Source organism: Cricetulus griseus, assembly GCF_003668045.3.
Source record: "Cricetulus griseus strain 17A/GY chromosome 1 unlocalized genomic scaffold, alternate assembly CriGri-PICRH-1.0 chr1_1, whole genome shotgun sequence".
NCBI classification, from domain to species: Eukaryota; Metazoa; Chordata; class Mammalia; order Rodentia; family Cricetidae; genus Cricetulus; species Cricetulus griseus.
The window spans coordinates 174010910-174033524 of record NW_023276807.1 but is presented as its reverse complement, the minus strand read 5'-3'; the positions used below and the strand labels follow the sequence as shown (position 1 = coordinate 174033524).

The window sequence follows — 22615 nt, the reverse complement described above, 5'->3', positions numbered from 1 at the left end:
TAACTTCTACTCCACAAAGGAGATATGTGATTAATGGTGAAGAGTATCAATTCTGCTCATAGAGAGTTTATCATTCTTTAAATTTAAAATGTTGTTTGAAGAAAAAGGCTGGAGAGTATTTAACTAGGAAGTTGGTGTCAGGGAGGAAGGTGGAGATGGAAAACTCCTTTTCAAGTTGCCCAGGTCTAACAATATAAACAGTGGTCATTTAGAATAGTGGCTCTCAAGCTGTGGGTCTCAACCCCTTTGAGGGTTGAACAACTCTTTCCCAGGGGTCACCTAAGACCGTCTAAAATGGTAAAAAAGATATTTACATTATGATTCATAACAGTAGCAGAATTTCAGTTATGAGGTAACAACAAAAGTAATTTTATGGCTGGCTGTCACCACCATGTGAGGCACTGTATTAAAGGGCCACAGTGTTTGGAAGGTGGAGGACCACTGCCTTAGAAACTCTTGAAGAGATTATTCTGCATAGTTTGAGCTGCATGTAAGTGCCAATAAATTCATCCTTAAATGGCATTTTTATACTTTAAATGTTCGAATATAAATTCAGTTAACTATCAATTAAATAGAAATATCAGATATGGGAGTTTTTGATGAAGGTTAATCAGAAAAATGTTGGCTGGAAACCTTTCCCAAGATATTGATGTCGAATCTTGCCTTTCAAATTACAGGGCAGTTACAGCAATTATCTATCTCGGAGTTTCTAGAAAACCTCCATTTCAAATGTTCTGCCGCAGTTCCCACGTCAGCCAGTCACTGATATATGTCACCATTCGGACATCTCCTAGGTTGCCCCTTGAACCTACGGGTGGCACGAAAAGCCTTGCGATTCCATGGTCAATATAATTGGAGAGCTCACAACTTAATTTTACCATTATAACTGGGGATCACATTGTGTTTCTGGGTCATTCTTCCTAGTGCAGATTCCTTTTGTAGCCAATTGTAGATCTCTAAATAGAAGACTAGCTCTGCAAGAAGGATAGGCTCTGCTTTCCGGTGTGAGATGGGGTGGGGTGGGGGAGGGGCATGGAATTCAGCTGAATGATTACAAACACATTCGTACCAACCCTATACCAATCTTTTAAGAAGTTGAGTTGTGAGGTGTTGGAAGGAGGAGGATGGTCACCTCAGGTTTCAGATTGATTGGGATTCTGTCAGAAAGTGGCCTAGTCGAAGTACCTCCTGTTAGTAGGAAGTGCGATAGCCTCCCCACCCCCACCCCAGTCCGAAATCTTGTGACACCATCTCATCAGTCAGTCTCCTGCCCTGAATTCTCTTTTCATGCTTGGCTTCCCGCTGTATCATTAAGATCTGCTGGCCCACGCCTTTTATCCTAGCACTTAGGAGATACAAGCAGGTAGACGGCAGAGTTCGAGGCCAGCCTAGTCTATATAGTGAGTTGCAATCCAGCCAAGGTCATACGGTGAGAGACCCTGTCCCAATTAAAAATTAAAGAAAAGAAGATGATGCAAGATCTGAATCCCATCCCACCCACGCCTTTCTAAACGAAAAGGCTGCAAGTTCTGACAAGGAGCAGGACAGGTAACATCTGGGGCTTTCTGCTTGTCTTGGAGTTGAGCAGGCGTGGGACTGTGGGTTTGCTTACAGTCAGCCTTGCTGGGTGCAAGCTGCAGTGGTATGAGTTGGGTAAGACTCGGGCCTGTGCAGAAAAAGGCCAGGACAACAGGAAGTGACATCAGACCAGATGCCACACCTGCTGAGCCAGTCCCCAGAAAAGGCCACCAATGGAGAGAATCCACCCAGAGAGGAGAGAAAGAAATCTCAGATTAAAAGGGTCGTGGTGGGCGATCATGTCCCTGACACTCCACAAGAAAACCAAGAATAACTTGATGATAGAGGGGGATTTTATAAGTCTTCCGAGAGACATTATTTTCAATCCCATAGTGGGTGCCCCTTCCCCAGCTGGCGGCTGTGGGGTTCTTGTCTTCCAAGACCATCCAGCAATCAGCAGATACCAACTGCCCACAAACCCTGCCAGCTCCTCATCCAAAATGTGAGGAAATTCACACTGTTAGGGCCAATCCCTGGAACTCCCAGGGATTTTTTTTTTTTTTCAGCTCAGAGTTTCCAGCCCACTCGGCATCACATGACCAGTTCATTTGCTGCCAGACCCGAAATCCCTTTTCAGTTAAACTCAGATTATTCGCTTTTTCAAGTATCTGCCTTGAGATGTAAAGGAAGTTCAAATGAAAGGCTCCGTTGTATTTTCTGAGTCACACCTTTGTAAAATTTAACATAGAGTTATTCCCCTATCTTGACCCAGACTTGGGGGGTGGGCTTGTTTTTTCTGACGGGCTTGGAGACACCCTCCTGTAATTCGGATGTTTGGGAGGTGAAAGCAGGAGAATCAGGAGTTCAGGACCAAAGGGGGAGTGTGGCCCGAGCTACCCACTCCCCTTCTAACAGCTGGCCCAAACAAACCAACAAAAACAGTGCCTTTGTTGTTCTGTATTAACTACTGTTTTTCCACAAATTAAAATTGTACCAAATTCAAAATACAGCAGGTAAGACTGAACAAGTGCATCAGTTCACTGGGTAAAAGGAGATTTAGATCTCATTTATCCCAATTTTCTTCCAATTTTCAGAACAAACGAAGAAGCAATATAATAACTCCCTCTTCTCAAAAAATATTAAAGGTTGCCACAGCTACGGCCTTTGTTATGTCATCAAAGTCCATAATTATGAAAAGGCTGGTGGTGAGCAGGACCTTTCAGCTTCAAACAGTGTTTTAGGGTCTGGCTCATCGGGAAGCTTATGAGGATAATTAGCTAAAATGGAAGTGGAGGCTTCGAAATCTAGTTCCCGATGTCATCATTTAGCTCAGTACCACCATGTGTTGTTGAAGATAATTCTTAAAGGCACACATAATTATTTCATTATGGTCGTCAGGAAGCTTTCATTGGCTTTAATGGCAAGAAGCTGTATAAAAAGGCATACATTTTAATTAGTCCATCTTATATTTACATCAGATAAATAACAAATAATTGATGAAAAGCATGTCTTTGGGATGGATGGCTTCGCATAGTATGCTGGTTACAGTTTAGTGATGAGACATTTCCCTGTAGCTTTGCGTTACAATTATCTAGACATTGCAGTGGTAGCCGGTGAAGCTGAAGTACTGCTGTTGCCAATTCACAGAAAAATAATGGCGATGAATGCCAACAAATTGAAAGCTGAAAAAGGTAGCTAGCCACACATCTCCGAGGAAGTAAATTACCAGTTCCATTAATTTTACTGTTCATTAACACTCCTTTGATCATGCTAATCTCTGTGCTTCACCTTTTTGGTGTAAGAGCTTCTGTGGTTTGCTGTGTGTGTACCATCCACACGTTGAGTCTAGCTACCTGTCCTGAAAATTTGAATGTAGGTACATTGCCATATTTGCACTGGAAATTCGAAGCACCTTCTCCATGTTCCGGGCTTGTTTCTCCTTTGATTTTTATATGAAAACCCATTTCACATGATTCATCTGTTTTGGTGTACAGAACACTAATTGTTATTATTGATTTTTAAATTCCATGACCATTACAAGAACCCCAGATGACTGGCAGATAAAGGGTAATAATGCATGGAGTTCTGGAGCTGTTTCATGTTTGTCTGGAGCACTTTATGTGGTCAATATTAACTGCCCCATTGAAACTAACTGCTGTATCAAATAACAGTCAATCAAATGAATGTGCTTAGAGATTATTTATTGAAAGCTTTAATTGTTCACTGGGGCCCTGCTTATCAGAGGAAACAATAGGAACTGGAGGTGGGAAGAAGTTTGGATTGGCAAGTTGGAGGATACAGAGGAGCTGCGATCTCTCCACTGCTGGGCGGCTGTGCTGTGGGAGTGAGCCTGCCACCTGCACTTGGACAGCCCTCTGGAGTGAGAGGATAAGGATTTCCCTCCCCTCAGCAGAGGCTGTGAGAGCTGTACCTCCCTGCACTTCAGGCAGGTTCCTGCCCTCATGTCACAGTATCACCCTTCCTTACATCTCTCCAGCTCTGCTCCCCATCACTGCCTGATGGTCCAAGATAACAGAAATCGCTTGACTTGACACAGGGTCGATTTCTACCGCTATGAAATGGGGACAATAATGTCCACTGCGCAGGATTTGTGGAAGGATTAGGGAGCATGTAAATTAAGATTCTATTCTTGGGAACTCTCGAAGTAGTCACTGGCTGTGCTTCCCTCTCTGCCTTTGGGCTGTTGCCTGTGGCAGATGCACACTGGCTAATAATGGCCACTACTTTCGTGTTCATTTCTGTTTTATCACTTTCCTGCTTTCTGTAGCTCCTCACCTTGATGACAGTCCTTGTTGCTCATCACAGTTTGAACAGCTCTCTGGTCCTGATTCAGGGGCAGCCATTTACCAAACCTCCATATTACTGACAGTAATTTAGTAAGCCTCATCACTTGCAAAGTGAATGCGGTGCCCTTAGCCCAGAGATGGCACTGTGGTGCCTGCATCTTCATCACTTGTTGATGTGTTAGATGTTACAGAGTTCCATGCAGTGCAGGCTCTTGGGTGTCTGTCATGTACCAGGTGCCTTGATAGGATCTTTGAGGACATCAAGAACCACTGTCTCTGCTCCCTCCAAACTTGGGAGAAACTAGGGTGTGTTGTGTGGCACACACCTCAACACATAAGCATTCCCTGGGACTTTAAACCTAAGATTGATGATGGAAACAACAGGGAATCCCTAAGACTCACAGCTGGGGAATATGTGGGTGATCAGAGTATCCATTTTTGTCACAGAAGAGTCCATGGTTATACCTAAATGAAAAACAACAAAAGAAGACTTTAAGCCTACTTTGAATGATGAGTTAAATGTTCGTCTTCCAGTTCACTTCTGGAGAACTTCCTTGTGCATGTTTCTTGAGTATCTAGGGAGTAATTGTGTTCCTTGGGGATGGAGTTGGATTTACTTAGACTTTTGGAAATGTCTCATTCTTTATGATTGATCCTGTGGCTTACTGCTGTGTAGCACACCATCCCAAAACTTAGTGTCCAAACCCTTTGTTATCTAATTATACTGTGGGTGAGCTTAGCTGGTCAGACCTCCCACTAAATTGAATGTGATATCAGCTGGGGCAGTGGCAACCAGTTTCAGGAGAGCTTCCTCCAAGGGCTATGAGCTTATTGACTACTGGTGAAGAGCTCAGCCAGGGGCATTGCCTGGAGGACCAGAAGAGGGGGTCTGAAGGGGAGGCTTCTCATAACACAAGAGCCAGCCTTCCAAGGAAGGCAAGCTTAAGTGACTCTTAAGGCCTCAGATATTGTGTTCTGGCAGCTAATTAGTGACAGGGCTAGCCCAGAGTCAGAGTATCCAGTGATCTCTAGTCTGCACAATATCTGGCATGTGTGCTAAACAGTAGGAAGACAGTAGTGTCTTCTAAGTGAGGCCACACTGAAGAATGATCTGTGACTTTTAGTGAGTTTGCCTTTGGCTCCTTATATTTAACAGAATTCTACATTACTGACTGTATATTTAGTTAATTCATCACAGACTGGAAGAAGGATATTGTTATCCACAGTTTATAGGTGAGGAAGTTGAAGTTCAGAGTAGACAAGTGCTATGACTGAGGTCACACAGACAACCGTGAGTTGGGGTGACAACCCCACAAAGCTGATCTTTTCTTATACACAGTTTTCACTTTGGAGGTCTTTAGCCTCTGCCATTGGACTGTCATCTCCGTCTACTGAGTGGACACTTCCCCCCAAATGGTTTATGTCCTAATAATGCCAAGAAAGACCCCTGGGAGTGTTAGCGAAGGGCGGGAAGACTAGAAAGCCACAGGATTGTGGCTCACATGATTTCCTCTGGTTACACTATTTTCTCTAACATAGACCATGAAGGAAACTACCGGAATTGTGAGGAACCTTTACACTTTAGCCCCTTTGTTCTTGCATCCTGTTTGTTGTGGGCTGTGCTCCTAGTCACTGCCAATGCTCCCAAGGCTGCAACAGACTGCTCAGCACTCACTGAGGTTTTTGGGGGAGATAAGCACTGTGAAATGCAGCTTTGCATGCCACTCTGGTTTCTGTAAATATGTGTGAGAGGTTTGTGCAAGATAATGTCTTAAACAGCATCTTCCATTACCAGCAATAAAAAAGGGCAAGACAGGAGAGGGGGGAAGGGGAGGAGAGGAGAAGAGAGGGGAGGGGAGGAGAGGAGAGGGGACAAGAGGAGAGGAGAGGGGAGGGGAGGGGAAGGGAGGGGAAGGGAGGGGAGGGGAGGGGGGAGGGGAGGGGGGAGGGAGGGGAGGGGAGGGGAGGGGAGGGGAGGGAGGGGAGGGGAGGGAAGGGGAGAGAGGAGGGAGGATCTTCTTGAGACAATGAAACTGAATGCTGATTTTGACATCTGATACCTCTTGAAGTATCTCTGTATATAGAAGCTTCCAAACTTAATTGAGTATCTTTTTTTTTTTTTTGTCAAACTATTATTGGCTATTCAGATACCATTCCCATTCAGTGACTTCAGTTCAAACACACTGTGTTGGCAGTCAGGTGGTGTCCCCTGATGTAGGTGTTTCATGTGATGGTGGATGGCCTCGTGGTCCATGTGACATAGCAGCCTCAGGAGCACACTCCCCCATCTACTACTACCAGTGTTCTGGGAGCTTGAGCTCCATGGTGCCTCACTTTTCTATCTGTGAAATTGATCTGTGATGCTTACCTTACAGACTTAAGGTCGAAGTCTTAATCAAAGACTTAAGGATGGATATTTGACGTGCATCCTAGTTTGTGTCTCTATTACTGTGGTAAATACTTACCTCAAGCAACTTGAAGTGGAAAGGGTTTATTTAGCTTATATGTTCTGAGCATAGTCCATCTTTGAGAGAAGTCAGGCCAGCCACTCAAGCAGAGCAGAGGCAGAAACCATAGAGCAGTGGCTCGTTCTTGTTCAACTGCTTTTCTTATACAGCCCAAGCCTCTCTGCCTGGAGATGACATCTCCCACAGTGGGCTGGGCCCTCCCACATCAATCATGAAGAAAATGCTCCACAGCCCTGCCTGCAGGCCAATAGGATAGAGGCAGTTCCTTAATTGAGGTTTCTACTTCCCAGGTTACTCCAGTTTGTGTCAAGTTGACAAAAACTAACAAGCACAACATACAATACTCATTAAACAAACCATGTTTCCTAATGTTTTATTGTGGGGGAAAAAATTAAGGGCAAAAAAGTTGAAAGGATTTTCAGTGAACAATCAGATGCTACTGCCATCTCTACCATCAGGCATGTTTACTGTGTCTATTTGTTTCCTTTTGTATGTACAGATATGTGCCCTTGAATGTGTGTGTGTGTGTGTGTGTGTGTGTGTGTGTGTGTGTGTGTGTGTGTGTGTGTCATGCATAGGTCCACACCAGTAGATCTCTGAGGCCAAGTAGTGTATGTTAAGCCTCTGTTTTATCAAGTCTGGTATAGTTCTTGGTCCACTCTGAGCTCTTAACTAACTGTGCTATGAAGTCATGGAGACGTTCAGGTCAACATTTTGTTTTTTATATTACATACCAATGCCCTCAATAGAACCTTTCTTGTGAGAAAAGCAATATGTTATCACACACGTTGTCACTGAGAGTTCCATGTGGCTCTTGAGCTTGTGACATATAGCTAATACATCTGAGGAAGTAAACTTGGAATTTTATAGTATCCGTAGTAATTTAACTTTCAGTAGCCATGTAGCCTAATGCAGCAGCAGAGCTGTCTGTTTCAGCTCTTACTGTTCTTCTGTGTGCCTCCCTGTTTCCTTCAGCCTGTCTTCTCTTCTCTTGCTATTAGCAAGCTCTAATTATCTCTTTAAGTAGATGGCAAACAGACCACAGGAGAATGTAAACAGAGTTGCAGGGTTGGAAGCTCAGTCAAACGTTGAATTGCCTTTCCCTCTGAGAGGAAATAGTCTCTCAGCCTGCGGAAGATTCCGTCTTACTTTGCAAAGGACCCAGTGGGTTGAACTCCAGATTCCTCTAGCAGTTATATCATGGGAACAAACAATGTGTTCATCCAGGTTTGGGTCTGCTATGGGCAAGGTATTCCAACATCTTCAAATCAGCTTAGACATCCCAACAAACTTCGAGGAAGCAGAGAGCAGCTATACTCTATGGAAGCCCCTATTTGTTTCTGGAAAATTCCAAGCTCTCTCTTTTATAGGAGTTTTCCCCTGAATATATCATATGTGCATTGTTTGTAACAGAGGACCTGGCACACAATGGATGCTCAGAAATACACTGGGTATATTTCAGTGGAAATGGACTTGAATTGTAGAACACCTCAGGTGGTGCCTGCTTTTGGTTGTTTAGCTATTTGGTGATTACTGAAAACATAGGAAGTGATGTCAAGGCAGCTGGCAAAGCTGGGGTAGTTCCTGCTGCTGCCACAACAAGCCCTATGGGTGTAATCTGGGAAACTCAAGTCCTGAAAACAGAAGCTGATTTCATGTTGTTTTGGGCACTCCCATTGGTGGCAGCATAGTTTTTTTCTGATGTGGCTTTTCCTTGTCCTAAGACAGGACCATCCTCCTCCTCCTCCTCCTCCTCCTCCTCCTCCTCCTCCTCCTCCTCCTCTCTTCACCTATCTCTAGAAAGTGTGAAGAAAGAAAATAGAAATAAAGCTAAAACATAAATTAGGAAAAACTCTACTCAAGTTTACTTCCTGCCTCAGTGTCTTCAAGTTGTGGCTGGTCTTTACTAAATCGAGACTGTCACATCATTACAGTGTTTACAAGTCTTACTGTGAGCCAGTACTTAGAGGAGGTAATGGACTGAGGAGGAAGGCACTGCCGCTCCCCTCATCTTTGTGGGCGAGAGGGAAACAGAGCTGACTCACAGTGGCTGAGGAATAGTGAGGGTGCTAGGGCTCTACACCTCTGTGAGGGCAGCTCCAAGACACTGTGACAGCCACATACAAGACATTCCCATTTATGGTGTGGGGAGGGCAAGCAGGGAGGGCTGGGAACCTCAGAACCCACAGAGCAAGTGTTCCTATGAAAGAAAAAAATACATCTTTAACAAAATGGGCAGTTAGTCTAATTACTGTGCCCTACTGTTCAGCTCCCTCTATGTCCTAATTCATTAAATTATGTGCACACACAGGCTTATTATTTACAGATGTTTGCACTTTTAACCGGCTCATAGGAAACAGATGTTTCACAAAAGGTAAACAGGCCAGTGATCTAAGCCCTCCTCTAGTGGGTATCAAGTGAGTCTTACGGCCCATTACCTCAGGCCCTCTGTGACGGCCGTGAATTGCAGTGTCCAGTGCAGGGAGAACAATTCACTCCCCCAGGGGAGAATATAAACACAGCAATCACAGACATCACACCCTTGAAAAGAGTGCCCAGGTGACAGGCAGGTAGCATTCATACATAGCTCACTGATGTGCTGGTATATAAGCAATATGGGAAGGAGGGAGGAAGGCAGGTAGTTCAGTGAGGAGACTGTATTGTAATGCTTGGTTCCACATGCCACTGGGTGTAGAAGTCCTGTCACCTTTTCAAAACAATGACCTGATAGAAATCAACTTTATGATGCCTGGAGTGGTGGCACACTGTTACAGTCCCAGTACTCAGGAGGCAGAGATGGGAGGATTGCTGCAAGTTCAAAGCTACACAGTGAGGTCCTGTCTCAGAAGCAAGACAAATACAATGAAGAAACAGAATGGCTGGTTTGTCACCTTGCCACATACTGGGGCAGAAGCAGTAGAGATGTGAGTGAATAGTGATTTAAAATCTTCAGAATATTGGGGAGCAATAATCTTTCCAAAGTGCACAGTGAAATGCATTGTTTATGAATTGCCAAGAGTTCTCAACACAATCAAATGAGAAATTAGCAATACGTTTGCCCATATCAGATCATTCTGTACAGTGAAACCTGGAAACAGTCACAGCCATGGTGGAAGATGGGATATGAAATATTAAGGGACATATCAGGTTTATTGCATATTTGACCGTGAAAGTGCATTTTATTTTGTCTTATGGACCTTTAAAAAGTCCATATAATGGATTAAAGGTATTAAAACTCCCACATTCTGCCTGGCTGTGGGCCAGGAAACAGACATGAAAAATAATCCCACTAGACAGAAGACGCAGGAAGGAATTCAAAAATGTATTTATGGCAAGCATGTTGACCTCTGTGACTAATAAAAGTGTATCCACGAGGTGAGCTTTGTAGAAAATGCCAGCCCTTTACAACACATTGTGGTGACAGTGCCTTCAAAACATGGCCCACTCTCTGTGACATATGGCTGCCATGCTCTCTCTTCTGGAAGTGAGGGAATTCATGAATTTTATCCTGACTCAGGAAGGTGCTGTAAGGGGGAGGAGTCCCAATTTAGTTTATCTTTAAGCACGGGTCAGCAGATTAGCTTAATCTGGGCCGTGGCCAGGCCACACCTATCAGTCATGTTTTGCGGATGGCTGCACACTCCCTCAGCAGCGGAGTAGCTGCTTGGAGAGAAGCTGTGAAACCCACAGGGCCTGAGATGTTTATTATGTGCCATTTGTTGTGGACAACTTTGCTTTCAAACTTAAAAATCAAGCTAGACACGGAGGGTCCTGTATTTGGGAGGCTGAGACAAAAGCATCACCTTGAGTTCCAGGTCAGCCTGGACTTAAACAATCAAAACCCTGTAAACTGAGCAGAGCCCCAAGAAACAGCAGTGGGCATGTTCCTTATCATCACAAGTCTTACATGTGGGGACATGAGAAGTTGGGTTCTACAGCAAGCCAGTTATTAGGAGAGACTGTCACACTGATAGACACCTAGAAAACAGCAGACAGCCTGCTGGAGCCAGGAAGGGAAGGATGTGATGGGCCTAGCTGTGCCATACTAGGCCACACAGCAGCTTTGTTGCCTTGCTTTCCCAAGATGTGGGCAGAGCACATGACAATCAGGAGAGTGGCATTCGACTGATGGGATCTGCCCTCAGGACAGTAGTACTCTGCATTGGTTGATGATGTTGTCACTGCACTGCCCTATATGCTTTCTGGTGACAAGGGTGATGGAGAGCTGAGTCAGATCACAGGAAGTACTGTAATTCACACAAGGAAGTCACAGCTTCCAGGCTCTATGGCATAGCCAGGAGCAAGCTCCGAAGGTGGATAGCACTGACATCTCCTCCCATGAGTGAGAGTCACCCTGCCTGAGAGTCACCACTCTGTCTGTTCAGGCAATGTGCCAAATGCATTATGATGATATGTCTTTTAATATTTGCAATGATCCAATGAGGGTCTTGCTTCTGTTTCATACCAGTAGAAAGTGAGGCTTGAATGTTAAGGAGAACCAAAGTCACATAGTTAGTAAATGATACACATGGCTTTGAATTTAGGAAGGCTGGCTCTGGGGCTCATACTTTCCACACTGAGCCTCAAACAAGCCACCCATCTGTAAAGATGGACCCATTTTCAGAATATCCAAGAAAGCCTGAGCCCTGGGGGGTTGTTCACAGTTAGGACATTTGAAGTTTTCCTTAGCAGTCTTTTTTTTTTTTTTTTAATAAGATGAAGACACTTTGAAATAAGCAGCCTCCTCTCATAAAGGAAACCAGTTAGGTAAGGAAAGGGAGGGCGAGCCATGGAGTCTGGCCAGGATGGATGGACAACTGATGACTATAGAAACTCGAGTGGTTTTGAAGGAGATGTCACCACCTGCAAACCTGTGTTTGCTGTGGAACTGGGTTCCATCCATAACAGAACCTCCACACTAGTCACCTCAAGGCACAGGAGCAATGCGCACCATGTCATGTCCTGTATCTCAGCTCCCTGCCAGGTCCTGTTGGGAAGAGGTTATCCAACTCCTGGGTGGGGCCTTCCACTTCAGCTGGCGGTGGCAGCAGAGCCCACGGCCTCTGCTTTCTGACTCTTGCTTTTCTTCCTGCACCAAGTAAACTGAACAATCAGTGCCTGCAGGAGCGAGGTGAGGAACCTGATATGTGGGAGGCTCATCCAGGAGGTCCCTTCCTGTGCCAACTGCCCAGGTCCCCAACCTAGAAAGGACACCTCTCTGTCTCCCAAATGCTGTTTTCTTAGTTTTCTAGTTTGTACATTGTACTAACTGGAAGTCTGTCTGTCTGTCTGTCTGTCTGTCTTAACATTCAGGGAAGTCTTAAGAGCATATCAACTGTCTTCTCTTGATCCCTGGCTCAGACCTGTACTCTTGAACCTAAGGCCAGTCAAGTTCAAAGACCTATCCCACAGTTCCCTGGCCTCCAGCAAGTTGCCTATCCACCTTGTACTCCTGGCTTTCTTGCTTCTAAAAGGCTCCTACAACCAGTACTCTCTAGGCTTTTGCTAGGAATTAACACATGCAAAACGCTTAGAGCAGAATGTGGGTGACTAGCATACCATCTGCTTAAGTGTAACCTGTTACTAATGCTTGATGCAGTTATTTGGCTAAAGTCCAGAGGCACGTGCCATTCCTATGGTGACTGTGAGCCTTCTGCCTCACCACTCTAATAACCAAGTGTGATCTATTTTACCTGTGTGTTTTCATGGCTCCTCAATGTGCCAATGAGGAATGCACTCCAAGAAGCAGTGAGCTTGCATCCCCCAGTCCTCAAGAGTGGGCGCAGAGCATCGGAGAAAGGCAGCTGCCAATGCCCTCTGTTCTTGGGGTGGCAGTCTCCATTTGATAGAGCCACAAGGAAGCTACTTCTGTGGTATTCTGCATCTCTATCCCAAGTATTCCCCTGTCTCTCTCCACCTAGCTCAGCCTTTTCCATTCAGCACCAGCATTTGGGTTAGGTTACTTCACGTTTAGGGGCAAGCCCTTCATTGGGCACTGTGAGATGTCATGTGGCCTCTAGGGTGCCAGGGTCTTTAATCTCCTTATTATAGAAATCGAGGACAGCTCTGACATGAAAGTAAAGTTGGTTACAGAAAAGCAGCATAGAAGGGCACTCAAAAGGCACAGTAGGGCAGGGAAAGGGGGATCGCCACTCAAACGTGGCTTTATACAAGACCGCAACTTTGCCTGGATCTGCTAGAGATTTTGCTGTGCTAATATCTTACAAGGAAGGTCGAGGAATATTTAATCAGTCCTCCATCAGATCTGTGCCATCTTGGCAGTCACTGTTCTTTGCTGTGGTCTCAGCAGCTTACTGTTCTGTTTGCCTGCTTGTGTGCTACTCCTACAGGAGAGGCTGCCCATCCCCATCTCTGTAGCCGCAGTCCGCACTGCAACACCCTAGAGTACTACAGTGTCCCCAAGGAAACACTGGCGCTGATTAAGAAACACTGTCCTTCATGGGGAAGGGCCTAGGCCTGGCCCAGGATGATGTGGTAGACTTTGGGGAGCCCCTTTGGAGGGCCTTACCCTGCCTGGGGAGTGGAGGGGGGATGGCTAGGGGCAGGTGGGATGCTGTGAGGGTGGGGAAGGAGAGGGAGAAGGGATTGACATGTGAAACAAGCTTGTTCCTAATTTGAATTAAGAAAAAAATAATAATAAAGGGAAAAAGACTGAGCTAACAGATGAGGAAAAAAAAAGAAAAATTAAAAAAAAAAACACTGTCCTAGAATAAGGAAGGTGAAAAGAAAATGTTTACTGGAACGGTCTACTAGTTAGCATTATTGAGCCCTTCCTGGATGTCAGTCTATTAGTTAACATTTATTTAGCCCTTATTGTGTGCTGGCCTATTAATATTTATTGAGCCCTTAGTGTATGGAAGTCCATTAGTTATCATTTATTGAGCCCTCCTGTACACCAGGCAATCTCCAAATATTGCTTCCCTAAAATTCAACAAGAATTTTAGGAACATCTGAATTTTCAGGAAAGAAGCACTGGGGCTCAGGGAAGTAAAGATTACTCAATAGTTATTATGTTGATGTGTGGTAGGGAGATGAGGTTTACTTGACTTGGCGTCGAAACCTACCAACTCCCTTCATCTCCATCACAAGGAGATCAAGAGATCTCCTTGGCATCAAGAGAACCTGTACTACGAGAATTGAATTAGCTTCACAGTTATTTTAGGATGTAAATATAGTGTACACCTGTAAGAAATAACACAGAAAAACTCTCAAGGGAGCATCTATGCAACCAAGCGCAGCCTTGTTTTTGTGAAGAAATGTTTGTTTAAATTCTCATATCTATCATTCCTGTTGGAACTTTCTCGGTTCATAGCAATGGGCAAAGGATTTCAATGTTGCTTCTTGAAAATTATCTCTCCATTATATTCATTTTTTTTCCTTTTAACCTTTATGTTTTGAGACAAGAGCTATCCTGGACTCACTGTAGCACAGGCTGGCCTCATATTCATAATGCTCCTGTGTCGGTCTCCTGAGTGCGCAAATAAAGGAGGCATGTCTGCATGATGGACACTTTAATGCTCCCATTTTAGTCTACTTTCCATGTGGAAAATTTGAGCACATGAAAACAATGTTAGTACAATAACTACCTTAAAAGTTATGGGACTCCTAATTTAGAAGTAGAATGTGAAACTGAACCATGTGTCATTGGGATACACTCTCTAGGGGACCTTAATATTGTGACCCAACTAGTTCCATGCTGACCTGACTCCTGGAGCAGTTCAGCATGTGTTCTCTCAATGCGACTTTAGTGCCTCCATCCAGATCATTAATACACAGTTAGAAGTGTCAGCCTGTCATGCTTTTCAGGGGAAGTCTATCTGAACCCTGTCCTGAGCTGACTTTGTATGTCCGAGGAAACAGCATCACACACACAGAACACCTTACAAAGTGAACTTCACATATGTTCATTGAAGTGAGATGGGCGTGATGAAGACAAAGTATAGGTGTCAGGCATGTTGTGGTCCTTTATGAAAATATGACATTACTAACCGCTGGTGGTGAGCTGAGACCCATGGAATCACAGGCTGAATGACAGGTACCCGAGTTTCACTCTCCTTAAAGTCCAAAGCTTGCATCATGTCAGAGTTGGGAAATCACGCATGTGGATTAAAGAGAGAGGACTACACAGCTCCACGGTTTGAAGTTTAGTGAGTCCCAGCAAACAGAGCCCAATGAATCCCAGGCCTAAAAATAAGCGAGAGAGGTGGAAAATGAAGAAATAAAAAGTGAGGAGTTTTCGTGACAGTGATTCTGTTTCAGCAGAGTAGAGCCGGGCTCCTCCCCTCCCTGTGCTCTTAGGAGGAGTGGTGGGTTAGCAAGATCAGGAACACAGCAAGTGCTCAGTAGACAATAGATGCTGTTCCCTCAGGTTCCTTCCTGATACCTTTGAGCCCGTGTTGGCTGGAAGCCACAACCAAATTCATGAGAGAGAGAAACGGGTTTCTGGTTCATGGCAAGCTAATTCCACAGAGAATACATCTTAACTTGTGAAACATTTACCTCGAGGTGCACTGGGAAGCCTGGTGGAGTTCACAAGCCAACGAGACCAGCAAAATGGAATCAGGAGATGGTGAGGACAGTGGATGTGCATTTTCATGTTAAAGTATCTAAATATTAACGCACACGGGAATTATCTGGCTATTTTCGTAAGATGCCCAGATGATTCACAGTCTCTGGGGGTGGCCTGGGCTCTATGTCCTAACTGTAACCCAGATGAGGGTCAGAAACTGTACTTTGAAAAGCAAGGCTTTCTTTAGCGACCCAGAAATCAGTCTTTGCCACAGTCTTCTGCCTATGAGCAGCACCTGTTAAGTGTGTGGTCAGAGTAGGAGAGAGTCTCTCTCACATGCCTTCTCCTGCTTCTCCAGGGTCAGTGTTGATCTGGGCAAGCACACACAGCGCCAGGTTCACGGGCAGGTTACTGAGTCAGGACGCCAAGGCTGGGTGGGGTTTCCCTTCAGGGTTCCTCCTCCCTGTCCTGTGTAGCATCTTTGGGTTCCACCTCTGGCAGCCTGCACTCCTAGCGAACTACACACTTGCAAACCTCCCTTTGCGAGGCCAGGGAGCCTCCTCCCCAGGCCTGGTTGGTTCAGAGTCTCCAGCCTCCTGCCTCCAACCCCACCCTCAGGGCGTCCCCAGGCCTGAAAATGACACGTTAATAAAAAGACTCTGCGGGCTCGCTCACGCATGCGCGCGTGCAACAGCCAAATCTGGTTCTAATTACTTGTACTTTAGTTGAACTTTGGCGTTTCCTTTGACTTTCTCCCCTATGTATGTGAGCCGAGCTGAGGGCTTTGCGATCCTGCAGAGAATCCTCAGAAAAGTGGGGCGGGGAGAGGGGCACGTTCAGATCGGCTCTCTGGTGCCAACAAAAATCAAACCTAACTGGATGTTTTGACCAAATGCAACTTCGCCATTCGCCCTTAATTAGCTGCAATGAGTCCTACCCACCGACCCCAGAGCTAGGCTCCAAATTCCCCAGGGGCTGTGCAGGAAATGCCTTTTGCTTTACAGCTCCCTTTTCACATAAGTATCAGCTGCCCAGAGGCTGCATTAAAATCTTAATCAGAAAGTTCTAGTAAAGAGGCAGGCCTTTCATGCTGCCTAATGCCCGCCTGCCTCTAATCAACCCCAACATAGAACCCTGTAATCTGTCAACAGGGGCTGGTGGGCTGTAAATTAGCTCTCACAAAGGCCAAAGAATCTACTGAGCTCTTAAATGCACTATCTGCTCCTTAATCTAACCTTTAGAAAAATGCCAAGCACGAAAGGAATTGTGAAGCAGCTATTGTTGGAGACATTTTGTGTGTTTAAGCGACACTCAGGTGCTTTGTTGACAACAGGACATTTATACCGTTTTCCCAGGTGAGTCCAGTTACTGAATGTAACACCCACTTAACAGGCAGCAATGTGTGGGTTTTCCTTTTGTTTTGTTTTAAGGTTTTTCATTTTTGCTTTATTTGGGGAACAAGCCCACCCCCAGGGCTATGGTACTGTTTAACAATGCTGCTTCAGTGGTGATACTGGTCCTGCGTTTGTGCTGGCACATTGGGTATAGGTTTACCAGACAGCCTAGGTGTGCAGGTAGGATCCCTGTGCCTGTGCTGCACCTCAGCAGCCTGCTGCCAGTCCCAGTGGGAGAGGGGCAGAAACTAACAGCCAGTATTTGAACCTTTTACAGCAACTTGAGGGTGTGATTTTGTGTCTGTTAGAGCTAGTTTCTAGCTGCTGCTTTGGGATTGGCTTTGCTTTCCTCAGTCTCAATTTTATTGAGATTCATTTTGGTTTTGGTTGCATTTGATCAGTTCATGAAGGGTGGGGTTGGGAAGCTGTGGGGTGCTACTGTTGTGGGCCATGCTTTAAGGAAACTGATGGAGAGAAAGGAGGATGGGACAGCAGGATCAAGAGTTCAAAGCCAGCTTTAGCAAAATAGTGAATTCGGGGCTAGCCTGAACTACATAGAAAGAAAAACCAAAACAAAAAACAAACCATAAAGGATGAAAGGAAGAAAGGAAAAGAGGGAGGAAGGCATGAAGGGCGAGGTTTCTAAGGACCTGCTTGTGAACATTGTGGTAGTGACAGGGTTTCAAAGACTAAGTGAAAGTTTGGCTCCATCTTGGTTCTCAAAGATCCTGGTCTCCAAGATACGTGTATTCCTAAGCAGGGCTGTCAGCCTGTCTGCTGTGTGACTGTGGGTTCAGGCATTCCTCAGCTCCCCTGCTCTGCCCAGAGCCTAGCTAAGAAGCCAGCAGCCAGTTTGCAGTTTGGATGATCCTGGGGGTTGGGGAGGCAGTGACCTAATGGAGCAGAGTCCATTGGTGGCTAAGTAAACAAGTAAGCAATGGGTAAAAGCAGGAGTCCAGTGCCCGATGGGAATTATTTCTCCAAGACCGACTCCCCAGCCTGCAGTCCACCAGGGTGCCTGTGGTGCTGTTGCTCTAGTGAAAGACACAACAGGAGCCTCTTTCCCCCTGGGAAGTCTACAAGCTGCTCTTTTGGCCTGTTTGAGATTGCTGAATGAGCTAATCCAGAATGCATTGTCTGCTGATCCGGCAGAGTTTTCCAGCAAAATTTTTTATCATTCTGTGGACTGATTGTACTTGCCTGGAATAAGGAAGAAAATGTTTGAAGCCTCTCAAGGGCATTTGATGAATCCAACTCTAATTTAAAAGGACTAATAGATTATTGATTTAAGCAGGGTGACCGTGAGCAGATCAATGGCTAAGTCATCTGTATCCACCTTAAATACCAAAGGTGTCCAGTGAAAGGGGATCCACCTTAAATACCAAATCTGTCCCTAGAAAGAGAGTTACCTCTATCCCCACAAGATCCCCACCTCTTTGTGGGAAGGGAGGGAGGCAGGCAGGAAGAGGAACTCTAATAAACTTAGCCAAAGTGTGTTTATGCTACATTACTAAAGACCAAGTGATTCCATTGAAATCCTCCAAGCCTTTTATCATGGTGCCACATCCTGGTTTCCATTCTAGAACAGGCATCGGAATGTTTGCCTTCAGCCAACTCTGTTGCTACTGAAATCAGAAATTTTCATTTTAGTCCCTTTGGTTTTTTGACACAGTAAGAACTTATAGGTCACATAGAAGAAATTTAAAACCACAGACTATGGATATAAATACACAGGTTTTTTGTTTGTTTGTTTGTTTTTTAATATTGGGGACTCAACTCATGGTCCCATTCATGCTGGGCAAATACCCTACCATTTAATTATACACCACCTCTGATTTTTTTTTTTTAATTTTGATATAGGGTCTCATTGACTTGCCCAGACTGGCCTTTGAACTCATTCTGTAACCCAGGCTAGGATTGAGCTTGCCATCTTCCTCCCTGCCCCAGCCTCCCAAACAGCTGGAGAGAAAGCCCTGTAGCTCCAGGCCCAGCTCATCTTGAGCTCCACATCACATCTGACACAGCTTGGGGTAAGAGCATAGGGATCGCTATGCTGTGGTGAACAGCACAGTTGGGGCCATGCTGTGGGTGAGAATATGGAGTCCAGGGCTCTGCTGGTTGCTTAGAAGAGATTTTCATTCCCACGGGCATTTCAGAAAAGCCTCTTCGTTGTTATAAACGACACTCATCCATGGGAAAAGACTATTCTCAGCCTCTTTAAAATGTTTAGGATTTTGGATATCTACAAGTCTCACTTTAGTCTTTACTGTATCTCACACTTCTTGGGATTAGCTCATTCTCCATTCTGTTTCCTCACTGGGAAGATAAAATGCTGGGTTCTCTTCAGTGCAGGTATTTGAAATGACATATTTATGGAAATTACCACTCACTTTTGAAATTCAGGGCATGGCTGTGACAGCTGAGTCCAGCCCTGACAGGACTCTATTTACTACAATCCTAGCACAGCCAGAACAGCTGTTCCACAGACGTTCATGCCTTGTTCATGTGAGGAACAGAGTCCAAATTGACGATGGCTCTGGAGAGCTGTTGATGCTTGTAGGCAAGTCCAGAAGCACACACATTAGCCCAATCTGAAGATGAGCATGGAGGAAGGACCATGAATATGACAGCCTTCCTAGAAGTCAGTTTATCGGCATGAATTAAACACCAACAAAATCATTTGGAAATATAATCTCTATTAAACTTAATAATTACAATTCTGAGAATTTATCCTAAAGAAATAGATGGAAATACACGGAGATTGTCTGTGAAGATGTTTATTCCCTAGAGAAGTTTTGCAGGAAAAATACTAACAAGGAACTATAATCATGACGCCATAAACCAAACAGTGCCCCAATCTCAGTATAATTCCACTTCAGTAAGCAAGCAAAGGCATTTAAGTGCACGGAAAGAAGTCTGGCATGGATGCCCCAGAATCAAAAGGGGCACCTTGTGTCTAAGTGAAGAGATTGTGAGAGATACATGCCCTCACAAGCCCTCACATCTGAGCTTCCTTACAATTTTAGAAAGACAGATGTATTAATTTCAGTATGTATAGTCTTCTCGTGGATGCCATGATTCTGTATCAGCTTTCAGGGGGACACTGAGGAGTGTGAGGGGGCTTTCACACTAGGGCTTTATCATGGCAAGCCTTAGAGTCTTCTCAAGCCAGATCCTCTCTGTCTGCTGGCTTGGCACCACCGCACCACCTTTTCCTGAGCCAGGGCTTCATGTGCCAGCAAAGTACGCACTCAAGATTGATGTCTTCATCACTGTCCTCAGACCTAACCTGTAAAGACCATAATGGATTTATCTTCTAGGACCCATACTACCCTAATGAATTCATTCCAAGTTCTCATGAATTATGAAAATACTGTAATTATAGTTGATTCTGTTCCAAAGGGCTAATTAGTTTTTTAAGGAAGCAAATGAGTATAAGAGTGCCTTTTGATTTCACATTTTACCATTTAACGACTTAGAAATGCACTTAGTGTTTGAGAAGAAAAAAGGGAAAAGTTCATGAATTAGTTCAACCAGTGTGTATTGATCATCTGCTCTATAGGAAGACCCTCTGGTCCTGGCACACAGAAGTGAGCACTATGGATAGAGTTCCTGGCCTCACAAAGTCTATATGTGTTTGGGGGGGGGGTAAAATATGAAGTTGTAAACAGACAAATGTTCTAAATTTTGACAACAGTTAAAATTTTATAGAAAATAAAATAAAATAATATGACACAGTGACCAGTGTAGATGGAGTTTCTTTTAAAAACACAGAGACCTATAATAATTATAAACTGTTTGGCCAATAGCCCAGGCTTCTTATTGGCTAGTTCTTTCTTAATTATCAACCCATTTCTATTAATCTAAATAGTTCCACATAGTCTTACCTTAAAGGAGAATTCTGAACCTATTACTCCTTCAGTAATTACATGGTGTCTCTCTCAAGGCCTCTCTCTGTGTCCTCTCCCCAACATTCTCCTCATCTGGTAGCCCCACCTATACTTTCTGCCTGGCTACTGGTCAATCAGTGTTTTATTCATCAACTAATAAGAAAAACATATATACAGAAGGACATCCCCCATCAGACCAGGTATAGGAAGGGGCCATCTTTTTTCTTCTGTCCTTTGGGTTTGTGCTTGGGATTGATCACATGTCACACATGTTTAGCACATGCTCTACCACTGAGTAACAGTCCCTTCCACAGCAAGGACACTAATTAGAGAAGTCATCTCTGAGAGAGAAGAACTTACTCTGAGATGTAAGAGACAAATAAGACAAACCTGGTGGGCTTGCAATTTGTAGGTGAGGAAAATGGTTAGTATGGCTATTTGCTCACCTGTCTGGGACAGGGCCTGGCAATGCTAGCCTAGCCTAGAGCTCCTGAGATTAGGCCTCTGCTGTCCCAACATGGTTGGGACAAGCTGCAGAGTTGGAGTCTCACATTTGAGCTTGTCTTGTTCAAAAGAATTGAAAGCAATTATTTAGAACTTAGCCAATGAGGGAATCCTGGAAGATGAACGTCAATGAAGACACGTCGTGAAAAGCCCCTCAGAGCATGGGAAGGACTCTGACCTTGTTCATGACTGTCGGAGGCTTCCTGTAGGCAGATGACAGGTTAATTTTAACCTTTGATTAGTTATCTTGCTTGCAGCAGTGCAAGGGTGGAGAGTGTAGACTCAGGAAGGCTGAGGAGACTTCTGCAGCTGAGAACACTGTGCCCAGTGTAGACCTCCCCCTCCAGACAGCATGGGTTAGCAGCAGGCTCAGAAAGTAGAGGAACTCGGGAAGCCCCTCACTGGCACAATTATGAAGAGTGCAACAGCTAGGGATTTGATACTCTTGGAAATACTGTGTCTTGTGAAGTGATTTGGAGACTGGAAGATTCTGGAACACCATCTGACTCCTTTCAATTGTGCCCCTCATATTTTATGGGCTCTGTTTGCCTGCAGTGAGCAAAGGTCAGTTCCTGCTCTCACCTTGGTGGAAGAACATTCTGGTCCAAGCTCTACAAATGTCCATCTTAGTGGAATCTGAGTGGTTGGATAATGACAATAGGGATCATGTGGCTTATAGTCTGGAATAAAAAGCCAGGTGCAGTACCATATGTCTATGCCATAGCATCAGGGAAGCAGTGGCAGAAGAATTGGGAGTTTGAGGTTGTCTGGCCTATAATAGTGATGTCCTTTCCTAAGGTAAATCTCCAGAATACAGACGTACATGAGTTAGAAGTAAGTTAAGTGTGACCTACTCCATCTCCAACACAAAATACATCCTAACCTGGGCTTTTATCAAAATGTACCTTTTACTTACACAGACCAGAAGCTATGCTTTCTAAGCTCCGGGTTGTTGGTGCTACATGGCCAGGGCCAGCTCCAAGCAGTGCAGGGCTTCCCAAAATAAGGATTTGTATCCATTATAGCAAAAGCTCAGCTCCATACACCCACAACACTGGGCTTCAACGTTTATTTTTTGTTGTAATAATAAATAAATAAATAATTTTTGGTTGAGTGAACAATAGCATCAGACAACACACCCACAGCTAGATAAAAGAAAGCCAGGGGAAAAAGAGGAGAGATCCAGGGCTTGTCCAAAGGGCTGACTTTGGACTTTGCTTCCACCCGCTCCCTGCTGGTCTTGGACAAGGCTCTGCCTGAGGGACCTGTGTTGAATTTCTGTTTCTCGTGGGTAACTTGGGATCCATCGCCATCATGGTGCCCGTGAACTTCAAATTTGATACATGTGAGGTTGCTTTGTAGGGGTCATTCAGCATCACCACTTGGGGGTGGCAACTACGACAACTGCTTCTGTGGGCTTAATTCTGCTAGGGTTATTGCTCAAGCTTGGAGCAGAGATGTTGGAATTGGCTGGGGAAAACCTAAAGGAACTGAAGTGTGCTTT

The 22615-nt window shown here is 44.7% G+C and overlaps 1 protein-coding gene across 3 annotated transcripts in view; it reads left to right on the top strand.

Moving 5' to 3' along the window:
• The window catches only part of Rarb (retinoic acid receptor beta), a 349488-nt gene that overhangs the window by 208671 nt on the left and 118202 nt on the right, over nucleotides 1-22615 (top strand). The window lies entirely within an intron of this gene.